The sequence below is a fragment of the Falco punctatus genome (genome assembly GCF_963210335.1).
Source record: "Falco punctatus genome assembly, chromosome: 4".
In the NCBI taxonomy this organism is placed as follows: domain Eukaryota; kingdom Metazoa; phylum Chordata; class Aves; order Falconiformes; family Falconidae; genus Falco; species Falco punctatus.
In genome coordinates this window covers 3,344,152-3,368,983 of record NC_137583.1, presented here as the reverse complement: position 1 = coordinate 3,368,983, position 24,832 = coordinate 3,344,152, and the positions used below count along the sequence as shown (strand labels likewise).

At 39.5% G+C, this 24,832-nt stretch overlaps 1 long non-coding RNA gene across 1 annotated transcript in view; it reads right to left on the bottom strand.

The window, feature by feature from the left end:
• Positions 1-24,832, bottom strand: part of LOC308063357 — a 53,533-nt gene that overhangs the window by 17,346 nt on the left and 11,355 nt on the right. The window contains exon 2 of the long non-coding RNA XR_013927931.1: positions 1-24,832. This exon is cut by the window's left edge and continues 17,346 nt beyond it. This is a non-coding gene — a long non-coding RNA (uncharacterized lncRNA).

The following is a 24,832-nucleotide window of genomic DNA, read 5'->3' as shown; positions in this document are numbered from 1 at the left end:
AGAGAAATTTTAGTCTGATTGCATTATTTTTCCTCTTTTTATATGACTCTCCTGTTAGAACTCTAGTGTGACTGCTTCATTAAACAAACTGATTTTAACATAGGTGGTTTAAAGCAGGTATAAAATATTTATCCAGGACTTAAGTGATGAAAGAAGGCTTTGCTCCATTGAAAATCTGTAGAATTAAAGGCACACTTGAAACAGTTTGGAAAGTTTGGTCTATATTTCTTTATTCCATCATTTGACGTTACTGCCAGGGGAGAAAAACTTGGGGGAGTTACCAACACTTGGATTGTTCAATATTATGAATATGCAAAATAGGGACTAGTAAGATGGATGTATGTAGGGAAAAAAACCACTTGAGCACATTTAAATGTTTAAAAAAACCCCACCACATAAATTTCCTTGAAGTTGAAAAAACCAAACAACCCAAAACCAACAAAAACATGTACCCCGAACCACCCAATCCAAACTGCACACTTTCTCCCTTAGAGTCAGCAGATAAAATATATAGTATACCAGAAATACTGCCTAGGAAACATAGTGATGAGCACAGGGTATTCCTCCAACAGAACGGTCTGAAACGCATTCTACAGTCAGGCCAGAAGGTGAGGCAGCTAAAGCAGGTGCGTTATGACTGGAATGCCATATGCTGATCCTCATCATCACGTTGTAAAAATAAATACTTGCGACATGAAGGTTTGAACAATTGGAACACGTACAGCTTATTTTCGGTAAAGTACCAAACATGAACTACCAAATGCCATCTTTAAGGCAAAAACCAGCCCAGATCCATTCCAGTGGGGTTTCCCCCCAATTTTAAATGACATATAAGTTTATGTCAGGAAACCAGAAAGAGCACTTATTGCCATGCATGTATTTAGACTAACTAAATGGCTTTTATATTCATTTGTTACTTAGCTTTATCATCGAGGTTTCATGGCTGTAAGTGTTATCCTGTGAACTGTCTCATGATCTTATGCTGTCTGAATCTTTTTTAACACACTGTTAATTTTATTTTAAAAAACCCAACAAACACCAAAAAACGTCCACCCCGGAACATTTTCAGCATTTCAATTATGTAAACTAATCATGCATATTTTGCTCATTTGGTTGTAATAAAAGATTAATTTAACGATAGCTTTACTAAGGATGGTTATTTTGACCTTATTAGGCTTTAATAGAGAATGACTTAGTATTAATCAGTATTTTGAAATACTGAATTACTGTCTTCACCAAAGAGGCTAAACAAAGAAACTGTTTTCAAGTCACATCCAAGCACGGACAGAGAAGTGGGCGATACAAACATACTTTATTCACATCCCACACTTTTTGTCTTGTACGTAGTCATTTAAATAAAATAGCACATCTCAGAAATAATTTCCACTTGAAACAGATCTGTGAACTCAAGTAGTTGAAAGGGACTCAGGTAGGCTTTAAAATTTTGTTGGTTTTTTGGTTTGTGGAGTTTGGGGATGTTCTTTTTGGTTGTTTTGTTGTTGGATTTTTTCCATAAAGCTGATCATCACAGAGCAAAACAGACTAGTTCGCATTAGCCCAAAAGTAAATTTGCTTTTAAGTCATTTATTACAAATGGAACAGATTTAGTGGCTCTTAAGGATACTTATTAAATATTTATTTAATTTTTTTAAATTCAGCCTTCATTTCAATTTGTAGGTATTGATTTATACTTACAGATTGATATTGTTTCTTGCTGGTGCCATAATATAAGGTGATTCCTTACATCCTTACATAAAAAATAAAAACTAAAAATGGAATTTAAATGAAAGCATAGTGTTTTCAAGGCTGATGTCCAGCAAAGCACTTAAACACACACACACATATTCCCAATTAACTCAATGAAACTACCTCTGTGCCTTAAGCGCTTTGCTGGATCAAAGCCATCTAGAAGATGATTTCTGCTCCCAGGATTGTTCAGAAAAGTCTGTAGAGCTATCAAGTCTCTGCTCTGTAAATATTTAATTTCCATTAAATCCTATTCAGTATCTACCACTTTCACTCCCCATTTATTTTGTAACATTTTCCTCTCTACAAGTGTTTAACATGTAAAGTTTATTTATAAATAAAGTGAATGAAAGAGGAAATACTCCAAAAATACATGGTCAGCTGGTATAACTCAGCAAAGGTGTATGGCGCCATGAATCAGCCTCTTGCCAGACAGCTGCAAAACCCAACAACCGATGGAGAGCCAGAGCAAACTGTGCACACCGGAAAGTTAGACATTGCAAGATGGCCTGGGGCAGTCAGGGGACAGCTTGAGAATATGAAAACATTGACAGACCAGCACAGTCCTATCCCTTATTTCTTTAGGGACAGTGAGAGCACAAAAGCATAAGTTCAGAGGAATTTGGAATGTTAACTGTTTCTCCTTTATCTCCCAGGGCAGCAGATACTCCCATCACAGGTAGCTGGGTGATGTGCAGCTCAGAGCAATTCACAGAGAAGCCATTAATAGCCAGGATGGGGGGCACAAAATGCCAAGTCAGAGAGGGAAGGACACGCGAACATCTGGTTATTTGATATGTAGCAGAAAAGCTGGGCAACACCCCCATGTTTTCTGAACCTGGATGACTTAGCTGTTATTCCTTTGGTCCTTGAACAAAGCAAGGGGGCTGGAGGCCGGCAGGGAAGCAGGGGCCAGCCCATGGCGCTGCAGGGTGCCCTCCCCAGCCAGCTCGGGCACCCAGACAGATGCGACACAGGGTGGTTTGTTTGGAAGGGCTGTTCTGTCACTGGTGGCCAGGTTGCTGCCATAAAAACAACGGGAAGCGTGGAGAGGTGTGGGTTCCCAGGCGAGAATACCTAAGAGTTATTTTACATACTAACCTGCGGCATACGCCTTTCTCAAATAACCTCAGGGGAGCCCAACATCAACCCGTATCTAGGAGGGCTGTTTGCGTGATGGTAGAATGCGAGGCCAGGCTGATAAATCCCACAAGCGGTTTTAGCAGTTAGCTGAGATTATTTTGAGAATAGTTAAAAAGTATTTGAGACCTTTTAAAGACAAGTTAAAAAATAAATAAAGGATATTAAAAACTGAAGTCTCCACTGAGCTTGTAAAACATACAATCACAAAAGTTTCAGAATAACTATACCAAATGCTACATTTTAAAGTAATGAAGTTTACTCTTCAACAACAAACTGCCTGAATGATCTCTCTGCGACTGAAAGCCCTCAAAAATACTTTATTTCAGAGGGGAAAAGGGAAAATACTTGAGCACCATGATAAAGGTCCTCATCTATTCTTCCCTCACATCTCTATAAAATGAATTTATGAGATTTAAAAGAAATATGGAGGGTTTGCCATAGGGCAAATATCAGTGCCTTTCCTTTCTAAAATTCTCTTAAATTTGAGAACTATAAATTGATGTCAAGCTACTAGAAATAATGTTTTTCAGTTAGTCTCAGTAACTTGAGTAGTCTTTCAGTTGCACAGCACAGAAAAACAGAGCTTAACTGGGGAAATCAGCATAGAGCAGTCACAGTATGGTGAAAGGACGATAAAAGAGAAATTTAGAAAAAAACCATCTTTAACGTTGCCCTTGGAACTTTATTGAATTCATACTTTTGTAATTGCATAACAAGTCTACCCAAATCACCTAGTGCTTCAAGTATTGAGCAATACAGCATCCCTGGGAGGAGAAACCGATAGCCTTTTCACTGCGGCACCAGAGGTTAAAGCATGATTATGCTCTGGATTTTCATTTTGTTGTCTTCCTGGTAGTCTGGGAAATTGTACTTTAATAACATCTAATGGCTTTGCATGGACTCATTCAAAACTGATAGAGACGTTAATTTTAAAACACAGTGTACTACAAATTCAGTAGATTATTGATGTAGTAACACAGCTAAACTTAACTATTTGATATCATCCTAATGGGTCAAATTCAGTTTCTTATTATCTCTCCCAAGATTTTGAATTGCCTTAACACAGTGAGATTCTGCAGTTCTTATCAAATAAAAGGATACAGTGAAAGTACTTTGATTCAGAACAGACCAGCATGCCACGTGACATATAAAAAGCAAATTGAAACAAAACATCCGTAGAAGGAAGCTATAAATCACAAAACTATTAGATTCAATGAGAGAGAGTGGACTAAGAGAGTTAATCTCTCTCCTATATCCAGCTGACCTTCCATCATCCATCACCCTTCTCCCATCCTCTGCTCTCGGACACTGCTAACAGTGTGCCAGGCACCGGTTTCTTTTCTGGGCTGAGCACTTCACCCTTGCTCCCTCCTGCCATTGACATTAGTCAGTGCAGCACAACACAGCAAATAACACAGTTTGCTTAGGATCTCCTCCTCTGTACAGCTTTTCCTGCAAATCCTATTTCTTTACTCTAACTTCAAGGTTATTTTAATCCAATCATGCATGCATACTAAACACAAAACACTTTTCCCTCCGGTTGCTGTACACTGCTCATCATTCACTTGTTACTGCAGTAGACCTTCTCCTGTTCCCGGCATTTAGGATCTTCCTCATTTGTCATTTATTCTTCAACTTCTCTGTCCCAGTCCCCCAGATACTGTGGAATGTGAACAACTCTGGTTACTCTGGTTCCATGCTATTGTTACCTCTGCCTCCAGTTGCTCTATGCAGTGTTTTATTTCAGATCCCTTCTCTTTATTCAGCTATTTGCCAGGCTAGGCTTTGTTAAGCACATCCTCTCCTTTTGGTTAGGGCTTTTTATCATGCTTTCTTCCATTCTTAACATTTAGTTTCTTCAGTACTAATTTCCAGAACAACTAGTGTCTACTTAGTGACGACCTTCCCTCCATGCCAAAATACTCAGCTTCTTTACCCTCTCCTTTCAATATTAGTGTACAACTCTATTGCAACATCACATTTCTCAGCCTGTGACACTGGTAAAGAACCCACACCTGGAAGTGTGCATTCTGAAGCAAAGGAACCAACACATCGCCAAACGTTGCATCCATACTCCTAATCCCCAGAGAAAACAAAGGCTACGTCAGCATTCATCGTGGGCTTGCCGACTTTCCATTCAGCCTGCCGTTGCCTTTTGTGACCATGCTAGTCTTCGTTCCTATGCAGACCAGGCGTCTGTATCCCCCACCGCGTTGCCTCAGAAAGCGCTCTGCTCATCTACCTTCTCCAAGGAGGTGGCACTTGACAAAGCTTTCTCCCACCTCTATAGTGTTAACCCTAATTGCCACCATATTACACAACATACGTTGTACAAAAATCTTCCAAATACTACGAGGTAGAAGCTCTACTACATATATGGCTTTTGAGTCAGTACACCGTGTACTGTCTCCCACTTTCACTAACAATGCCACAAGCAAGTGGTATTAAAAACAGGGAGTTTTAGGGCTTTGACCTTAAATCTATCTTGCAGTCAAACTAAATAGGTCCAAACCTGAAAAGTAGCACTTCCTTCATCTTCTTTTGATTTTCATCCATCCCCTTAAGCTTATTCCCACAACACCTGTAAAACACAATTCTGTAACTTTTTCCTACAAAGTACATGATCAGAAATCAAAAGAACATAAAACTTCACTTGAAAAGTCTGCATTGAAGTAAGTCCAAAAAATTTTTATCCTCCATAGCTGATAAATTCCTTTTGACCATTCTTGGTCCCTAAAAAGCCTGTGGTTCAAAATTTGACCACAAAACTCTCACTTTTTTTCCCCAGTGGTATCTTTAAACTGAATTCCTTTACCATATACATTATGCTTTGTTATGTAAAAAAATATAATGATGTTTTGTGTAAGAAAGCATAATTATGTTTGTGTCTCCCAATATGCTATTTTCCAGCTAAGCCTTGCTATGCCATAACTGTGTTCTGTGTGTGGATAATCACATCAAGCCTTACAGGAGCTCTTGGCTCATTACAAGCCCCTGCCTGGAGATGACCCCAGCTCCAGCCTGGAGAGGAGGTTGGTGCTAGGCCCACCTCGGCTCCCGGAAGCGGAGCAGGAAGGGAGGAACGAGGCACCGCTGACCTACAGCAGTGCCGTGCGACACCTAGAGCTATGGAGGCTTTGCAGTGGCCTGGGGTGGGATGGGGCTGCGTCCCTCATCTTCTGTGTTCCTTACATGAGACATACCATCATTAGTGGCATGAAAATTTTTTCCAGGTAGCTCCTGAAGCCTGAACGCAATATCCCAACCAGCAGAGCACCGCTGTCACCACTCTGCAGACTTGGAGCCTGCCTGGTCACAGAGATACCCAGGTAAAGCCAACACTTAAACCCTCCTCACACTCATATCCAGGGACTGAAATGGGATGTACAAAGGCTCTGGGTCACCAGAAGCTGGATTCCCCTCCGCAGTGAATGCAGCGGGCAGGAAGGTCGGAGCGCAGCCCCCAGCCCCCACGTACAGCACTGTGCGCCTGGGGAGGCACAGCGGTGATCACTGGCTTAAGCAGTTTACAGTCCAGTTGAGGCATCAGCAAACCCTGTGTTAAAACTTCATGTTAAGCTTTTAAATTCTAGCATATGTTATCACTAAAATCTGAATTAGTGGGACAAAAAATCTACTCAAACAAAAAGTACCTTGATCCTGTATCCCGATCAACACATGTAGAGGCAGGATCCTGGTAAAGACAACAGCATTTTGTTGGAAGTCGTGTGGGTCAGGGTACACAGCTAGACCATAGCTTCTCTCTACAAAAGAAAAAAGGATTTAAAAACATTTTGGTCATTACTGAAATAACATAATGAGAATGAGAAGGCTAAAATGTTCTGATTCACATTGAAACCTTCACCCTTTAATTCTTGAAAGTACTTTTGTTAGTATCCTAACTATCGGAAAGCAATTTTGTTCAGGGCAAGAATGATTTTTGTTGCTTAGTTACCCGACTTTCTATTTTACAAGAGAAAACTCATTGCATTGTTACATAAGTGGCAGTGTTACATCCATCCCGAGAAAAACCTGCCTTACTGATAGGAGGGGCTCACTGAATAAATTTACATAAAGAACTTAGAGTTTGTTTCAGTTTTCACTTCTGCACACAGCTTTCCTCCAGATGGTCTGAAAATGCTCTAGATGTAAATGCTACAGCAAAATATGCTAGCAATAAAAAGACTATGGAACCTCAGAAAATACTTTGGTCTCTTCTGCAAACACAAGAGAGATTAAAACGCAGCTAGGTGCGCCTCATCCCAATCCCTCATCCTGCACATCAGGAGCAACTTTCTTTCAGTCCCATCATTGCCTATTAAGAAAAATAATGGAACAAAACAACAACAAAAAGACGAGCACTGAGACAGTGTCATTAGCAAAACGAGTTTTTCCTCGCTTCGTCTTTTCTAGTAAGACAAACCACTCACTGCAAATTGAATGGCTGCTTAATTACCAATTTAGAAGTTCTGTACACAAAACAACATAAAAAAACTTGGTTTATCTCGTATCATTAAATACAGGGAATTAAATGTGTGTGAGCTTTGAGGGAAGCAAAGAACAAGGACCAATGAACAGATCTGGAGGCTTGGTATTCTTTCTGCCAGGTATCAGTATAGCTCTAGATCAACATAAAAGCTGTGATGTAAAGCTATTGTAGTGTAATCTCATTCACTGCTTAGCTTACTTTCATGTTCAGCATCATCTCTTTAAAATTCCCGACTTTAAAGACAAAACCAAGAGTTAAATGATACCAGGAAAGGTTGTTCTGGTATGTCCAACATGGTCCTGAAGGAGTACCAGAAACACATCAAGGAAACTATTTTCATTCAAGTAGAATCTTTAGATTTTAATAACAAGAAGGGAAGGGAATTCTGCTTTACCATGTGACCACTAGTCATTACAGTACTGACTTTGGAGATATTGCATATTCAAAGTTGAATCTGTGTACAGCCTGAACAATGGCACAAAATTCAAGAGGGTGTCAGCTTTCAGTAGATACAGTTTTCTTCCAAGAATTCCAATACTCCTGTATAAGACACATTTTATTCAGCTACAAGTAAAGTAAAATAAAGTAACATAAAAATGAAGTAAAGTCCTGACTAATTTTAGGAGGGATAACAAGTGAAACCTGTAAAACACAAACACCATGGTTTTCTATTCTATTATATTCTTCTCTAAAATTGACTTCATGACTTCTTCAGATCATTAGTGAAATCTCAACAAATTAGCATGTTATCAACAAAATGCCACAGCAGTATCGAGTGAAAGACTAGCACATCTAGTAGAGTAGTTACCTTACATTGAAGTTCTGTTCCAGTTTTTAAAATATGCTGATTATAAATCAGTTTGCTCTAGATTAAACAAAAGCATCCTTTCTAAACTAGAGTGGGTTTGCAGGGTTTTTTTATCTTGAAAGATTATGTGACAGCAAATAAAGTGAAAGTTCAGACACGGGAAAGCTCAGAGCAGCACAAATCATTGAAGAATTGCTAAGGAAAGACTGTCAGTAAATCTTTATTACAAAATATTTTTTGTTACCCATGTAGGACTATTCTAAAACAGAATGTGTCAGACATGATGAAATATATGATATATATTTTATTTTTTTTGCCAAATATTCTACAGAAAAGAACTTCTAACTCAGGTGATGCTGGATTATCCCAAGTGAAACGATTTGGCTAGGAAACACCTCTGCTTAGGCGGTGAGTTTGCTAATCTGTGGCACATTATTTGCCACATTTCCTTTGTACTGCTTCACAACCTGCTCTGTATTTATTGAGGGAAATTAAATTGCATATTTTACTTCAGCACATTGAATATAGCATTATTAACAGATACGGGATTTGGGTTGGTAAAAGAGCAAAGTAAGAAATTGGCATCTTGGTGCTGGCAGTGAAAGGATAGCAAATCCAAAAGCAGTTTAGGTTTTTTGGGTTTAACATATGAGCTCTCTACCAGCAACTTCTAATTTTAACCTATTCTGAAAGGGTTAGATGAACCTCAAAGGCACACATATTTGCCTAACTATAAAAACAATAGCTACAAGTACTAGAAATTAATGCTGCATAGTATCGGTGTTATCAAAGGCTAAGCACACAAGAATCACACTTCCGGTCGATCTATGTTTTAAGGAGTGATTACTATTTAGTTTGTAGGAAAAAAAAACATGTTGTTCTATCTGGCTAATTCTGCAAGCCTTTCACATATGGCTTCCCAGGATGAAAACCGAGCACAGCATAATAAAGAAGGCAAGACAGTCAAGATATCTGAATATTTACTCTTAGTTCTTAATGTGTGTGTCAGATGGGAAGCAAATACTCTCAAAAGGAACAGCACGCATACTGTTCTAGCATTCTCCTGAAAGCTAATAATGGTACTTTCATTTTCTCTAAGCCAAAGGCAATTTGACTTTGGTACACACTGCATAAAGCAAAGAGCTCACTGCTGCTCTTCTGTTTCTTCTGCTAGGCACGCTGTGGCCACTGCCCATTTCCATTCCATACCTGTCAGTTTAGCATTACATTTGAAGAATCACAGCTTCCGTTTATTATTTGGAACATTTCTCACATTCATTAGTAAAAGATGATCTAGCAGAATATTGTTCTGTACGGAACTAGAAAGACTGAGTCACGGCAGGTTTCATAAAGAAGAGGAGGCCCAGATCTGGCAGGTAAGGGCCGTTTCACAGCGGTAGGGAGCACGTACAGGTGCACTTCTGCTCACAACGGGAAAAAGCACCAAAATATCTGGAGTTTAGCCTGTGAAATAAATCTAGTAACATCTAGATTTAACACAGAAATAAATCTGTGAAATCATAACTAGTAACAATGCTGGCACCTTGGTAGCTGGCACCGTGCACTCTGAAGGTGAAAAAACAAAGTAAGTTATGTCCAGAAGTTATTCATATATTTGATTGCAATAGCCGTGTATGAAACTACTTTCTGATGAGTGCTACTACATTCATTTTTTTCCACAGTGCTTATCACCCCATCATCCTGCATCTCAGGGCTGGGAGAAGAAAAGCACCCTATCACTGCAGGAAACGCTAAACAATGATAGGACTAGAGTTCAAGATACAGAATAATCTTAAGCATTGCTGGCAGTGCTACAAAACTAGACGATAGATTCCATTTTATGTATTACCAGTAATCAAGATTTATTCAGCCAAACATTTCTGTCAAAGCAAGTATATCCCTCATTGTTCTGCTCTGTTATCAATAGTTCAGTCAGGAAGGCAGTAAAATATATTTAACCACCCTCCATTATCTGTACTAAACAGCATGAGTAACCTCTGTCATGCACAGTTTATTTGCTCTCTCAACCTCATCCACAACCACGTCACACACAGTACAGCATGCCTCCAACTGTGTCTGGTAATACTGATACGTGTTTACACTACTCAGGAAAACATGGAAGAGTTGCACTTCATACTCAGAGTAGAAGGTAATGATGTTTGTAACAACCCTTTTACTGGAATTCTTTCTGCTCTCAAAGTGGGAGATTTAAATAATTGTAAAAAATAAGATAGTGATGTGTAAGGGGATTTTTTGTAAAAAGGAATTATGCCCGGTATGTTTTACTTGCTCTATATCAATCCTATTGGTCATCCAAACACCTAAAATAAAAGGGAATTCATTATGAAAACCACAAGGTAAGCATTTCAGACTGATTAGCCTCAATAATCCAGCTTTTCTGTTTCTACAAGTTCCTCATATATGCTGACAACCTTACAGAGAAAAATACTTATTTGACTAAGTACATTAAAGCTGTTCCTTTCATCCTCCCATGTAAATTCAGAGTATCTCTCTAAAACCTAAATGTTTCCTCATAACTCAGTAAAAAACACACCAAAGGCCTGATAAGGAAGAGATACATAGGTTGATAAAAATACTTCACATGATAAAAATTAGTGAAATACAAGTGATTCTGTAATGCCAAGATTTAAAACCACATAACATGGGCAATCTCAGAACATCTACTGTGCAGAACAGGACTAAGCTAGGCTTCTAGAAAAGCCTGAAAGCAATGGAAAAACCCCACAAAAAAAAACAGAAGAGAGAAAAAAAAGAAGTGTATTACTGGCAGAAACACTTTTGGGTTTACTTTATTTTAATAAAAACTCTTAAAACCGAACTCGCATAAAACATACAACCAAATGAGCAGATTTAAATTATCTATCAACAGATGTCTCTAAGACAAACAGCCGCAAAAACTCCTCCGGAATGTTTCTGGACACCTGTAACTTGTGGTTGAACAATAATGAAGCCCAAATTAATGCAATATGCTGTTGGCTATCCCCATCGCTGCAAGCCTGACAGCATTTACAGTTTCAGTGCATTGTTCAAACACAGCAAATGAAAGAGTCTCCAGGTCAATATCGATACGTCTGTTCCTAGTGAGAACTGCAAAAAGGCTGGCTGCTGCCTCCCCTCGCAGAGACTGCCAGTTGAATAAACAAGTCTTTTGAAATTGATTGCTTGTACTGGATGTAGTGGCTTCAGCTGGTACTGAATATTCTGTACTGGGCACGGTCCAAAATGGAAATTTAGGTCCTGACTTGCAATCAGATGATTAAGAGGTAGAGAATGGAGTCAGTATTTCCCTTTACAAATGGAAAGCCAAAGTATAAGCAGCAAATGAATTTTCCAAGGGCACAGTCATTATTCAATGGACATGCGGAATTCCAGGCAGTCCTCAATAACAAGATTTCCTTGCCTCTCTAAGAAATTATCAATTAAATGCCTTTCAATTTTTAACTGATCTGGAAAATTCTGTTAACCTGATCCGTGACCACAAATGCCTTAACTGCAGAAAGCATCTCCCACTGATTCACAGTAAATTAGTAGATTATTAAAATCAAATGCTACAGAAGTAGCATTCAAAACCGTCTCTAAACTTATAGACCATTTTGCAAACAATGCTTTTAGCTGAAAAATTGTCTCTCTGCTCTAAAGATAGACTTGTATTTGCTTTGTCCTTGAAACCCAAGTATACAACCATCACCGGGGCAAGAAGGTTGTACGCTTGCCACAGTCCCCACCAAAGAGGAGACTGCAGCTGGCACTGGGCTAAGGTCTGCTTGGGCTTGGATGGGGTTCTCCATGCACTGTGGGATGCAGCCATACAAATATTGTATAAATACGTTGCAAGAAACTGTCTAAAAGAAAGAGGACCTAAGTGTTGATAGATTTCAGTTTTATCCTCTCTGCATTACAGATTCCATAAGCACCATGTTCAGTAATATTGTCACAATTACCCACAAAAATGCAATATATCAATGCTTAGATAAATTACTTCAAGAAATTAAGTGTTCCTAAAAACTAATGCTAATACAGAACAATGCTAATTTCTACATGAATCACTGTGGCCTCCCAAGTAAGAGGCAGAACTGAAAAAAAAAACTGGTGAGGGCATCGTGTAGTTGTTAATCAGCATTCTTCTGCGAGGCTTGCTCTGCTGACAAACATCTCATCCTTTTCAAGCTATAGCTTGCTGAATCACTTTTATCTTCACTTTCTGTTTTCTTACACTTTTGTGATAATGCAAGCATAGCTCTGTGTGGAACTATACTTAAACACCCCTGTAGAAAAAAAATCAAGACATACTGTGGTATGTGGTAAGGAAGGTAAGGAAGAATAAAGCAGTTTCTTAGTAAATATTAGGACCTAGTGCATATTGGCACTATAATACACTTGAAACTACCTTATACCATCAAACTGTGATATGTTATTTTTCTGCTTATTTTCACATAGTGGAAAATTAGAAGCGATAAAACCAGAATTCTACATTGTACGCCCAGGTAGCCAAGCCCCCCTGTTACAAACTCTTTTCGGGAACTGCCATCAAGGCCTGAGGCAACTGTTCATGAATTCTGGTCATGGAATTAATAGTCTATGTTTATGTCTAAGCAACACTCAAGACAAACAAGGAATCACAGCACAGTGCAGAACATCAACTAAAACTTGACAAACTGTCATGTGCAATCAACAAAAAAGATAAATTCAGAGGCTACAGACATCCCACAGGAGACAGGGAGACTTTAAAACAGCAGATAATAGAAGAATAAAAAAAAGCTGAAGAAAAAAACATATTTGGCAAAATATTTTGCATGTTTTCTAAAAAACTAAGGGAAATGTTTTGACTTTTCCTTTTAAAAGCATTATTCCTTACAGTTCGGAATTGTCTGGCAGTTTATTACATTCAGCAGGTTAAGTCCTTAGATCATGATTTGTAGCTCTTGCTGCCAGTGAAAATTGGGGAAAAATGACTGGAATGACACATTTAGTAATGAATCTTTCAGAAGGATTTTATTCATACTTTATATTTGAAGAAGTGGGACGTAAACCATTACTTAACAGAAACCATTTTACAGTTTTACTTTTATTGCTGTTACTGATTGCTAACTAAACCACATACTTTGTGAAGGACTGTGTAAAACAGCAAAAATGTGTCCCTGATGGCAATGAGGGAGATTAATCTACAAATCTTTCTAGAAATTGTAACTGATGAAGATAGGCAGGATAAGTAAAACAAAAACATGTTAGCATACAGGTGTGGAAGCCTTTACTTTTTGAGCTACCTCCATCAACCTTTATCAGCTGGTATAATAAATAATTTCACCTCTTCACATAACTCTCAGCTCTTTTTATATTTAAAAAAAAAAATACCAGAAAAGTGACAGGTAGCTTTCTAGTCCTGCTTATGTAGAAATAAAAGATAATTTTTTATTGGCATTATTATGAATTTTATACCTAAAAATTTTCCCAACAGACTGATTTGAGGGGGGGGAGGGTTCTTAAAATGAGGGTCACTTCCCATTTTTGTTTAATATGACCATATTATCTGAAAAGATCCATCTGAGGTCTGAACCATTTACTTGGAATTTTCAGGACTTCTTCAGCTGAACTTCTCAAAAAAAAAAAAAAAATCCCAAACCAGCCACAATAACCCCCATAAAATACCACTCAAAAAGCACCTGCTAATTTTGTACAACCTTTGGAAGAGCTGCTTAACTTAAGTACACCTTTTATATATGGCAGACTGTTATTAGAGACAAAGATACAGATGTTTGGGTGCTGGATGTTCAGAAGCATCCCTTCCCTCTGCAGACACCGTGTTGCCCACATGACTCTAAATCCTGAATGGATTTCAAGCCGCTCACCCTACTCTTCAGACTATGCACACACAATTATTTCAGGCATTCTTTCGTCTTCGTCTTTTGAGTTTAACACCCAGTACACTGCAGTACCTCCACCTTGCAGGCTGCTGATGGAACTCTCACCAACTCAGCAAAGAGAAAATTCCCACTGACCCTAATCACTGCAGCAGCAGTTGTGGTTTTAGACTGGCCTTCTGTACCCAAGAAATGATAGGATAGAAGCAAATCAGTAATTTTTAATACCTCTGACCCCAACTCAAAGCCTTTTCCTGTGGGAAAGTACCTGAACGTGCACTCCTGAATTAGAAATTAATGGGCTTTTAAGATGGTGACAAAACCCACGGATGCTATATCATACTATACCAGGAGCTAGAAGTTATTAATAAGGAGGCATTTACAAAAGCGTGCAAGAATTCTGTCGAGTCAACATTAAATGCAAATATTTTCAATCCAGCTTCCCAGAAGTGAAGCTTGTGCCATCATACGGTGTATGTATTCGTACGCCTCCTTTTCCCCTTTCAGCTTTGGGACTGTTGGCCAATCTCAGCCCAACTTGACAGGGCTTCTGAAGGTTACACAAACACGCGTGGCAGGCTGCAGCACAGACACACAGCGCAGACCACATGCTCTGCAGCCACACACACTTACAAACCAGAGCCACCCCATCCCTTCAGAGAACAAAGGCAATTCTATTCTGTGGGACACCAGACAAACCAATATGAAAACATGACAGGGAAACCCTTTAAGTTGTTCATATGCCCCACACGCACTAGGACTTCTCACACCTAATTACTGATCTGTAAACCAGGCAGTAAATGAGACTGTACACACAATGCCTCTGTCTCCACAGTCTTCTGGTATATCATCAGCTAGAGGACACTTTTTTTTGGTTTAGTTAACCATCCCATAGTTGCAGGACTGTCATCAAGGTGCCAGACTGCATGCCAGCCAAATTAACACAGCACCTGGTCTACGAGAGCTGGTAAAACAATGGTGATACCAGGAGTTTGTGTACAACACTTTCCCCAGCAAAATTCTAACAGAAATACGTAGTTTGTTCTGGAAAATGCTTCTGCACTTTGCCAGAGCTATGCATCTCTCTACCACCTACCCTGACACGATGTCACTAATGACCAGCAGTGCTCAGAAAGGGATTTATAAAAATAGTAAGCATTATCATTTCCTTTCATCATGTCAAAAGATGACTTAATGGATGTCAACAAGTTTGAAGGAGAAAGCAAACTTGATTGTTACTTATATCCTGCTGAGTTTCTGCAGAAGTCAGTGTTAGAAATGTAGCAGAAACAAACTATCCAAAGGGGGAGAGAGGACACATTCCCTGGTTTGACTGAGGATTCAAAACTCAGATAAAATTTAAGTGAGCGCAGGCTGCTTAGCAAGTATTTGTCAACACAGCCATAGGCAAGGCAACAGGTAGCAAGTAAATCCACGAGAAGAAAGATACTTGGTTTTCTCACTCATTCATGAAAGCCTACTAAGGATACGGCAATTTGTATCCAAAAGCCTTAAATAACTAGCGTTAGTTAAGACACATCATACCAGGAATATTCACTGATCTCTTGATAAAAATGGGATGGTACAATTCTGTTTCTCAGGCTTCTTATTCCTTCAGTTTCATTCTATTCATATTAATGAGATCAGTGTCCTACACAACCTATCCAAAATTTCCTATTAGATAGAAAAAGTATGTGTTTTCTTTTTAAAATAAATATCTAAATTGTGTAACACAGGTCATCCTATCAGGACAAGCTATGATATTTTTTTTAGTTACAAAACTTACTACACGTAGCTGGTTACAAAACCCCATGACGTAAATAAAAACAAACAACAAAAAACCTGAATAGCTAATACAGCTTTAAACAAAACCAGTTTTGAACAGAAAAGTCCATTTTTCAAGAAAAAGCTGGATCTTACTAAAAATAAAGGCTGCTGGTATTTTTATTTAAAGGAGAAATAAATTATTTTTTATCAACAACTTCCTGATACCCTTATCATTTCACAAAAGCCAGGCATGCGGTAAGATGCAACGAAACTCAAGAGACAGACCCAGCTCTTATTGAAGCGAGCAGCACGGAGCCACCACTACTCATTTTGCATCGAAGCGGTTTTGCATGGGAATCTCAAAGCGCAATCTTGGAATTCGGTCTGGATCTGTGATTACAAGAGAGAAACAGTTTTTAACTGCCCTGGTTGAGCACAGCTTTAACGACAAGCTGTGCAGAATAGATGGTCAGACAGGGGAAAGCAGCAAACTGTGCTTGGCTTGAAACCCTCATTATTCAATACCTTAGACAAAAAAAAAAAAATAAAAAAATCACAGCAAGACCAGAAAGATAGTATTTATAAGAATAAAGATCTATAATGAGATCCAATTCACCTGGCAAGGGCTGTCACAGATCTTTGTGATTTCCCGAGAAGAAACACACGGGTATATGTAGACCCAACACACTGCAGCAACAATAAACCTGGTATGTCTGAGAAAAAAAAAAATTACACTGCAGCACGTGCATGTGCAGATGCCGTGCACACAGAACCAAGGCAGCGATTCCTGGGAAGGTTAAGCTGGTTGTTCTGCCTGCCTGAGGGAAGGTTCTCCCCACCCAACAGCCCTGGAGCTGGGCACCGGCTACGTGAACAGCGCTGGTGAGCAGCTGCGGAGCTCAGGGGCTGCTGGGTGGTGGGATGCAGCCACCTGCACTACAGGTTTCCCAGCAAAACAAGGGTTCGTACTGGAAATTCAGGCTTTAGGCAAGCACAGTCACAGTGCCGCCACGGGAACAGGAACCAGTGGAGAGGAACCGCAGGACAGGAGCGCGTGGTGGGGGAAGATGGACAGGCAGGTCCTTTACATAAATACACTTCACATTTATCTTCCTTCTATTTTGGAGAAACTCCTCAGTCTAACAAACAGGGGGGTTGGGTTGAGAAAAATTGGCATCCAACCCAAATCCATATACTTTTGTATCAGTTTCGGGTTTTTCCAGTGATGAGTTCTGACTCTTACATAGCTGTATCTATATCTATGTCTCTAATCATTTAGTTTAAAAAATGAACAAAATTCAGTCAGCCATTAACTCCTCTTAGAGTTTCCTAATGGAAATTACATACCAACCTTTGAACAGATCTATAGAATATGTCTGAAAATTTTTATTATTAACACAAATTCAAGAATGTATAAATGTTTTACTGAAGATAAATGTGCACTAGGGAAAAATCGATTCTGTTTACCTTTTTCAATGGAAGAAATCCAACACAACCACCAGTTATGTGTAAAAAAACAAAAAACAAAAACAAACAAAAAAAAACAAAACAAAACAAAACAAAAAACGAAGCAATACAAGCAAAACATAGAAACTGTAGGAACTGCTGATTCTGTTTTACACTAAAAAGCAGAAGAATCCTACTCCTCCCCAAAGCAAAGCCAAAGCCTCAGAAACAGCTAAACCCAAACCTCATCTCCCAGTGATGCTGTATCCTGTCAGAAAGCCTGTTGCAACCAACGAAGTAACAGAACATTGCTAGGGCAAGCTGACCCCACCACCCCAGAGCTCGCTGGTCTCGAGGAGATGGGGGCAGCAGATGCTTGTCAATAAAGATGCGTCGAGCTGCGTCAGCAGTGTCACTGGAGGCAGGACACGCTGCTCCCAGCTCAGGGTTGCTTCTTCCCATTTACCTAGCCTATACTTTCTTCTCCTGGATGAAGAAAAAATTGGATGTTTTTCAGCTTAATAGAATTGTTCTCTGTAGTTCAGCTCTATGTTCACTTTGGAACTTTTTTTAAATTTGGGTGTTTTTTTTTAAAGCAATTACCACGTACGGAAGGTAGCAGAAAGTACATCTGTGACAAAAACAGACTTAATTTTTTTATTTCACGCTGCTGTTTTCTCTCAAAGCAGTCACCAATAATTTTCTTGTTCAAGTTATCTGTTGAAAAGAACAGGCTGCACCTACACACGAGTACTGCGTAGCTGCTATGGGAGAGAGCCAAGCTCGTAGCTAGCTGAACCTTCAGATGAGGCCACCTCTTTCAACCTCTGATAAAGCATGGGCAAGTTCCGCATCTTCGTAAAGTGGAATCAAACTCTATCATGAGATTGCTGGTATTCAAAGAAAGTAACAGAGCCTGAATTTTAAAACAATTAAGAGATGAATGATTACACAACAGCAGCAATGTAAAGAACCTGGGGCACTTGAACAGCTGGGGTATAACTTTGCTGGGGGACGATTGGCAGGTAGGAGCAAAGGAGGCTTACTCGAACCTGTGGGAAAAGCAGGTTAGCTGGAAGGTTTGGTGCATCTTATACTTAAAAGCCTCTCCATGTTCCATGTAACACACCAGCTCACTGCTTTGTCCTTCCTGCCTATTTTCCAAAGGCATCCTGTTGCCATGAAAATAGCCTTAGTTATCAGCGTTTCCATCTGTAAGCTTCTTTTATAGATCTGTGTACTAGGTTTGGTTTTGTTGGTTTTGGTTTGGTTTTTTTTTTTTTTTGCAATAGCTTAAAGACTAGAGCACAGCTCTACTGAAAAAGCTGGGAAACTTCACTGAAGAAATCCTCAATCTATAGGGCTCCAGTGACAATGCTTTTGGGATATTTTGCCATCAGTCGTGTTCTGAGTCACGTTACATCACCACCTTCCTTCCCACACTGCATACCACTTGGAGACAGTGATCTGTAAGAACAAAACCTAGTAAAAATAATATATTTAGGAACCTTTCCGTTACAGAGATGATGCACTGTAAGAGCCACCTATTTATAAACCAAGTTTCTGCTGTCTACATCTGGCAAATCCACCAGGGATTGCTAATTTAGAGGGAATTGATCCAAACCTGCCTTCTAGTTAAAAAAAAAAAAAAAAAGAAAAAGAAAAAAAAGATTCACTTGAAATTAAAAATGGTTAGATCCTGTAATTGCAATTGTGCATAACGACTACACTCAGTGAATGGGGTTTTTATTGACTGGAACGTGCAGTCCTACTTTCACAGCTGCTGGAGGGAAGCGCCCGCTGCACAGAAGCTCTCGCTCTCTTCCATGTATAGGTTGCCAATGCCTGAGTTCTTTCTTTCACATCCACAAGTTATCAACTTTCCTCACAACTCCCTTGTTGTAACAGATATATTAGATACCATACAGTAGAAGTATTTGGAGAAAAATAAAATCAGGGATCATGCTTGAAGCTGAAGGCCATGATAGGATTTTTCCATATTGGTCAGCAGCGCTTTGACAATCCTAATTGATCAGAAATAGGAGTCAGTGCTTTGCAAAAAATGCCCTACCTCCAAGGCTCCAACGACCTAAAATGATGAGGCAAATGCTGGGTTTGCCATAGGAATGATGGTATTGATCTCTCAGGTTTTGGAAGAAAAATATAGAGGTTAAAATTAGAAATAACCACTTCTTTTTGTAGCTCCTGGTGCCCTTTTTAGGTGGGTATTTGTGTCACCACTAAAGTCAGGGGTTTGGGTCTTTTCTCCAGAGAGTAAATAAACAGCCGGATTTTCATTTTCACGGTTCCAGCAGCAGGCATCCTGCGTCACAAATGTCCCTCCAACAAATGGCAGGACCGTACCTTTGGGGGGGGGGGGGGTGGGGCTCGGAACATTTAATTCACTTGAAGAAAGATCAGAAAATTCTCCACAGTGACAAGCCCTTTCATTGCTCTTTGTGTGAAAAATCCCATCCTTCTGTAGTGACAAACTAAATTAGGTAACAATATCTGTCTTCCAATAGTAAAAGCTTATCTAAGCAGTAGCCAGCAGCTACAACAAAAAAAACCAAAACAAAAGAGAACAGATGCATCTATGAGAAATCACCACCTCATCTGTAAGATTATGTATTTAGAGTGTATAGATATATCCAGAGAATTTAATGCTTCTATTTAATCAGATCTCAAACAGACTTTGCTGCTTTCAGTTTCAGTCAGTTTCTGTAATATTTTCTGAGCTTGTTTTGGGAGCTTAACTTATTAATTGGGTTTTCTTAAAAAAGAAGAGCTGTCACTGTAGTTTAACCATTTAGCTCATCCTCTGCAGTCCCTATATTCTTAGGCTAATCTAAGGCATGTTATTAGATACACTGGATCCAAACCAAGTGGAAAAAAATCCCTGCAAAAACAGATGAGGAGACATCTTCAGGAAAGCAGAAGAGCCCCCAGAAAATGTTAGTAAGTTAAAGCAAAAAGCTCCTGAGTAATACAGTTGTTTGAGATACAAAGATACGGTTGCAATACTTCTACAAGTGTTCATGCAGTTGTTTAAATTTAAACATGCTCACACTCCTTTTATTTACTCAGGGAAGATACAGCCATTAGAGAAAAGCTAAGTGAAATCTTCTAGAGTTCTTTAAAGAAATCGGTCATTGTGTTTATTAAAATTATTTAAGTGTACTATAATGGGATTTTTTCAAACCTCTGACATATCACCAAAGGCTCTTAATGAAAATAGTTCTCCTAGAACAAAAAGAAAAGTGTTTGCATGGACCAATACATTTAATAAATAAAAAAAAGTCAGGAATAAGTAGACAGTTTTCACAAAGGAAGAGCATCAATGCTGAGGTCACCAAGCACATCTGGGTGACTGGTGCTGCTTGGCACTCAAAGTGGCTGTGAGAAAGGGTGAAAACCACCGAGTTTTCCAGTGCACTAAAATCCAAAGCAGGCTTCAAGGATCTCACCGAGTGACAAGGATGAAATGAAAGACACAATGTCACGAAGTCCAAAGCAATGCATAGTCAAGAAAAATTACTTTGCTTACCCAATTACACCTTTAAAATTAGCTGTTGCCTCTCAGGTAATATATACAAGATACTCTGATAGTTCTCTGAGCACAGAAGAACAAGAAGGGGCACTCAAAATGTAGGAAAGCATCAGGAAAAGAATTGCGAAGAAACTAGTTTAGATGTTCTGCTACTTGGTAACATTCATGATGAATACTCTGGGGAATGGTGACTTCCCACCATCCCACCCCCCAAAACACAGAGGGATTGGAAATGACCAACAGAAGGAAAAAAATAATAAAGAGCACAGAAAAGTTTTCATGTGAGGAGGACTGAGGCCGGGGGCTCTTCAACCAGGAATAGCAATGATAAAAGATGGGACTCTGAGAGAGTTCTGCAATGTGGCTGAGAAGCGGTGGTATTAAAAACTGAAAGGAAGTGGTTTGCTATGGAAGACAAGTGAAAATACTTTTTTTTTTTTTTAATTAGATGACTTAATAGAAGATAGGTCAGTTGGTAGTTGTGAAGTACTATGGTCCACCTGGCAAACAGAAGGCTGTGGTCCATCTGATACAAACCTACAACTGTCTGCAGGGCAATTTCAGACACCATTGGCCAAGATCTGTGGGGCAGCAGAGCAAGGGGCAGTGGGGCAGCAGCCACAGCTTCAGGGTTGGGGCCTTCATATTGGACGTTAAAAGAAAGCTCTTCCCGAGGTGGTGCTGCACTGGAACAGGTGCCCAGAGAGACGGTCGGTGCTCCGTCCCTGGGCCAGGTGCACCAAGCCATGGCTGACCCCACCCAGGACCAGCAGCAACCTGGCTCTGCACAGGAGCTTGGACTCAGCGATGCCCAGAGAACCTTTCCGGCCAGTGCTCCTGTCACAGCTCACGCTACAAAAAATCCTTTTTCCCCTGGTCTTTGGCTATATGATCATCACAGGTCGTTATCTGAAAGAGTATTGTTTTTATATGACTTACGTGAATGTTCCCATGTTCTCTTTCAGTTGGGAAAAACATTTCACGTGAGGTTGGGTTTGGAACCCTTTGTGCCAGCCCCTCTCCCCTGCTTTCACCACGCAGGATTCCATGCGGCTTGCTAGAGCTGCTTATGCTGCTGCTGGTGCTGCCACTGCATCTTTTAGCACTAGTTTAGGCTTCTTCCGTGTGTTCTGCTGTACCTGCATAAGCATAAAGTTCATACAAACAGAAGCAGCACCCAGAGGGGAGACTGGGGGCACTTAGTCTCATGAATACAATTACCAAAAAGCATTGGAACAGGCACACCCGGGATGCCTCCCACTGCGATTGAATGATAAACTGAAGTGACACATGAAGGATTTCTTTTAGGAATACGAAAATATTTTTTTCCATATAAAATTCTGAAACAAACTAGGAAAATTAATTTCAATTAGAGTGACTATCCCCATGTCAAACTAGCCCATGAGAGAAAGAGGCTGATTTTTTTTGCTCATCCAAAATACCACTGTTACTAGAGAACATAATAAATCTTTCATTGTTTACCCTGACTCAGGATAGCCAGTAAACTGTGATATTTTTATGTCAAGCTTCTCTCATTAAAAGATTCCTACCTCTACCAGATAGTTATGAAATAGATTCTGTTCTCTAAGGTCTTGTGCAGGGGAAGTGGGAGGAGGTTCCAACTCACAAACTATCATAAATTTCATCATCCCTCCTTCTGGAAAACAGTCAGATAAGTGGGTTGTTTCTCCTTTAATTAGAATGTAAAGGGCAGAATTGAGAAACTGTGGCACATTTATCGTTCCATATGCCAGTGTAAAAGAATGCCAAAGAGGCTCAAGCATTCTAAAAAATAAATGTGTCATATAAGTATTTAGACTAAGCTAAACAGATATTTTCATGCTATATTAAATCAAAACACCTGTGATCATAAAAAGGTGGGATTCAGCCCTTTGCTTTTCACCATCGCTTACTTCAGCCACTACCTTTTGAAGTAATTTTATCCCAATTTTTCTTCTGCCCATAACAAGGCAATTGTGTCTTAACGATATCCCCTTGGGGCTTTTTTAATTAATGGCCTGTATGACTCACCATTTTTATGATGTTTTTATCAGTCTGTCCAAGCAGTCTTTTTTTTTTTTTTTTTTAAGCTCTCAGTGTTTTCCAGCAACATACAGCATATTAAGCTATAATAGAGCAGGCTTAAGATCCTCTCGAAAATCACTTCTACAATTTCAAAAAGATGTCTGTTTAGGCATAGGTGATATAACTTTTTTTAGCATAGGAAGGAGAAATTTAATAGTCTCTGTTTACTGAACAGCTCTGACTCATCTTGTCCAAGCTGTCTGTGCTCTCGGTGAGGTGGAGGCATTCTGGAGGAGGGGAAGAGAAAAAAGAAAATAAGAGTGTGCAAGAGAGCAAGAGCAAGCAAATGTGATCATGTCATCGGAGACTGTATTCCAAATTATACACAACAGGGACCTGAATTAAGATCTTGAATCCCCAGTGTTAAGTGTTATATTTTCTATGTTCAAAGAGCAAAACCATGTGCTGACATCCTAATTGGTACTTCATAAAGGAAATATGCAAAGGGAAACCAGCAGCACTTAGATTGGAAGCAAAATACTCCTGCATCTTCTCACAGGCCTGTCTCCAAGCAGCATATTTATGTTGCAAAATATGGTATGCAAAAACCATAGCTACTTATAGCGCACTGTTTTGTTTTGCTTGAAATTTTGATAGAGTAACTCGATTATATCACGCAGGTAAAAAATTTAATGTATGCTTGATTCCATTGCTCTAAATACCCTTAAACCCAAATCCACGATTCCCTGTATAACTACACCCTTCACAACAGTCAGTACATCTACGCAGGAACTTGGCTGTAAGTGATTTGTAATAATTCCTTTCAGAAGTGTGGCTGGTCCCTTTAAAAAAAAAAAAAGAAAAAAAAAAGAAAAAATTGAAAAAGAAAGGTATTCTAATATTCTAAGGTTTAACTGTTATAAGTGATTCTGTAAAGCTCCTGCATGCTTCTTGGCCCCACATACAGCGTCGGCTCAGGCTTCAGAGCCAAGTTTTCACTGTCAATCACACGGCTTGTCAGATGAAAGCAAGAATATTGTTTCTATCCCATCTCACCCAGCTGGTTGCAAAAGGCTGCCGGTCAGCTTTCCTTTCTGTACTGTAGGTGACTGACGGACAGAAGATTATTCAGATCACAAAACAGACGAGTGCTGAATATACACTATGAAGAAAATCTTCCGTACTTCATTTCAGGCAAATCATTAACTTGGTGAAGCCAGGTTAGTAGCCCAGGTTCCAAGTAACAATCTTCCTAATTTCAGAAACACTAAGTCATTAAGCAGGATTTCAATTTACAAATCCTATTTTATTTTTTTACTGGAGTATACTAACTTTGAGCCACAAACAAATTATGGCTAATGAATTAATATCAGCACTTCAATTAAATAACCTTCTAACTGCTGCGATAAGGCTTTCTGGAAAAGGACACACAGCCTTGTCATTTACTGCATTTATCCAGCACTTTTCAAAAACACCCTATGGGAATACTTCAGATTTTTTCCCTCTTAGATATTTAGAGAAATGCTGTAATTTAGCACAACACTGTTATTCCTATGTTACTGACAGGAATGGTGGAAGAGCAGAACCTGTATTTCTGACTCCAGTTTAATCTCTTCTATAGATACCTTCGTAAATTGTGATCTCTGCTTGCACTCAAGGTGGTGGAAGCTGTGAACTTGCAGTCTGCGCAGTGCCAAGCGCAAGATAAATTCTCCAAAAGCAGGGGAGCAATGGCCTTGCCTTCTGCCAGTCCAGAGGGAGCAGCACAGCCACTGGGGGAACGTCTCTCGGGCCTTATGTGATAAATATGTGCCAGTGTGGGTCAGCCCAAACAAAAAATTTATTTTTTTTTAAAGCCCCTACTTACATTTGGGCCAGGCAGCAGTGTCCTTCAGTCACTGAAAGAGACATCCCCTCCATCCAGGGGATCAGCCTTTTTTGAAGTGTCCCTCTTGAAATGCATGTTTGCTTTCCTCATT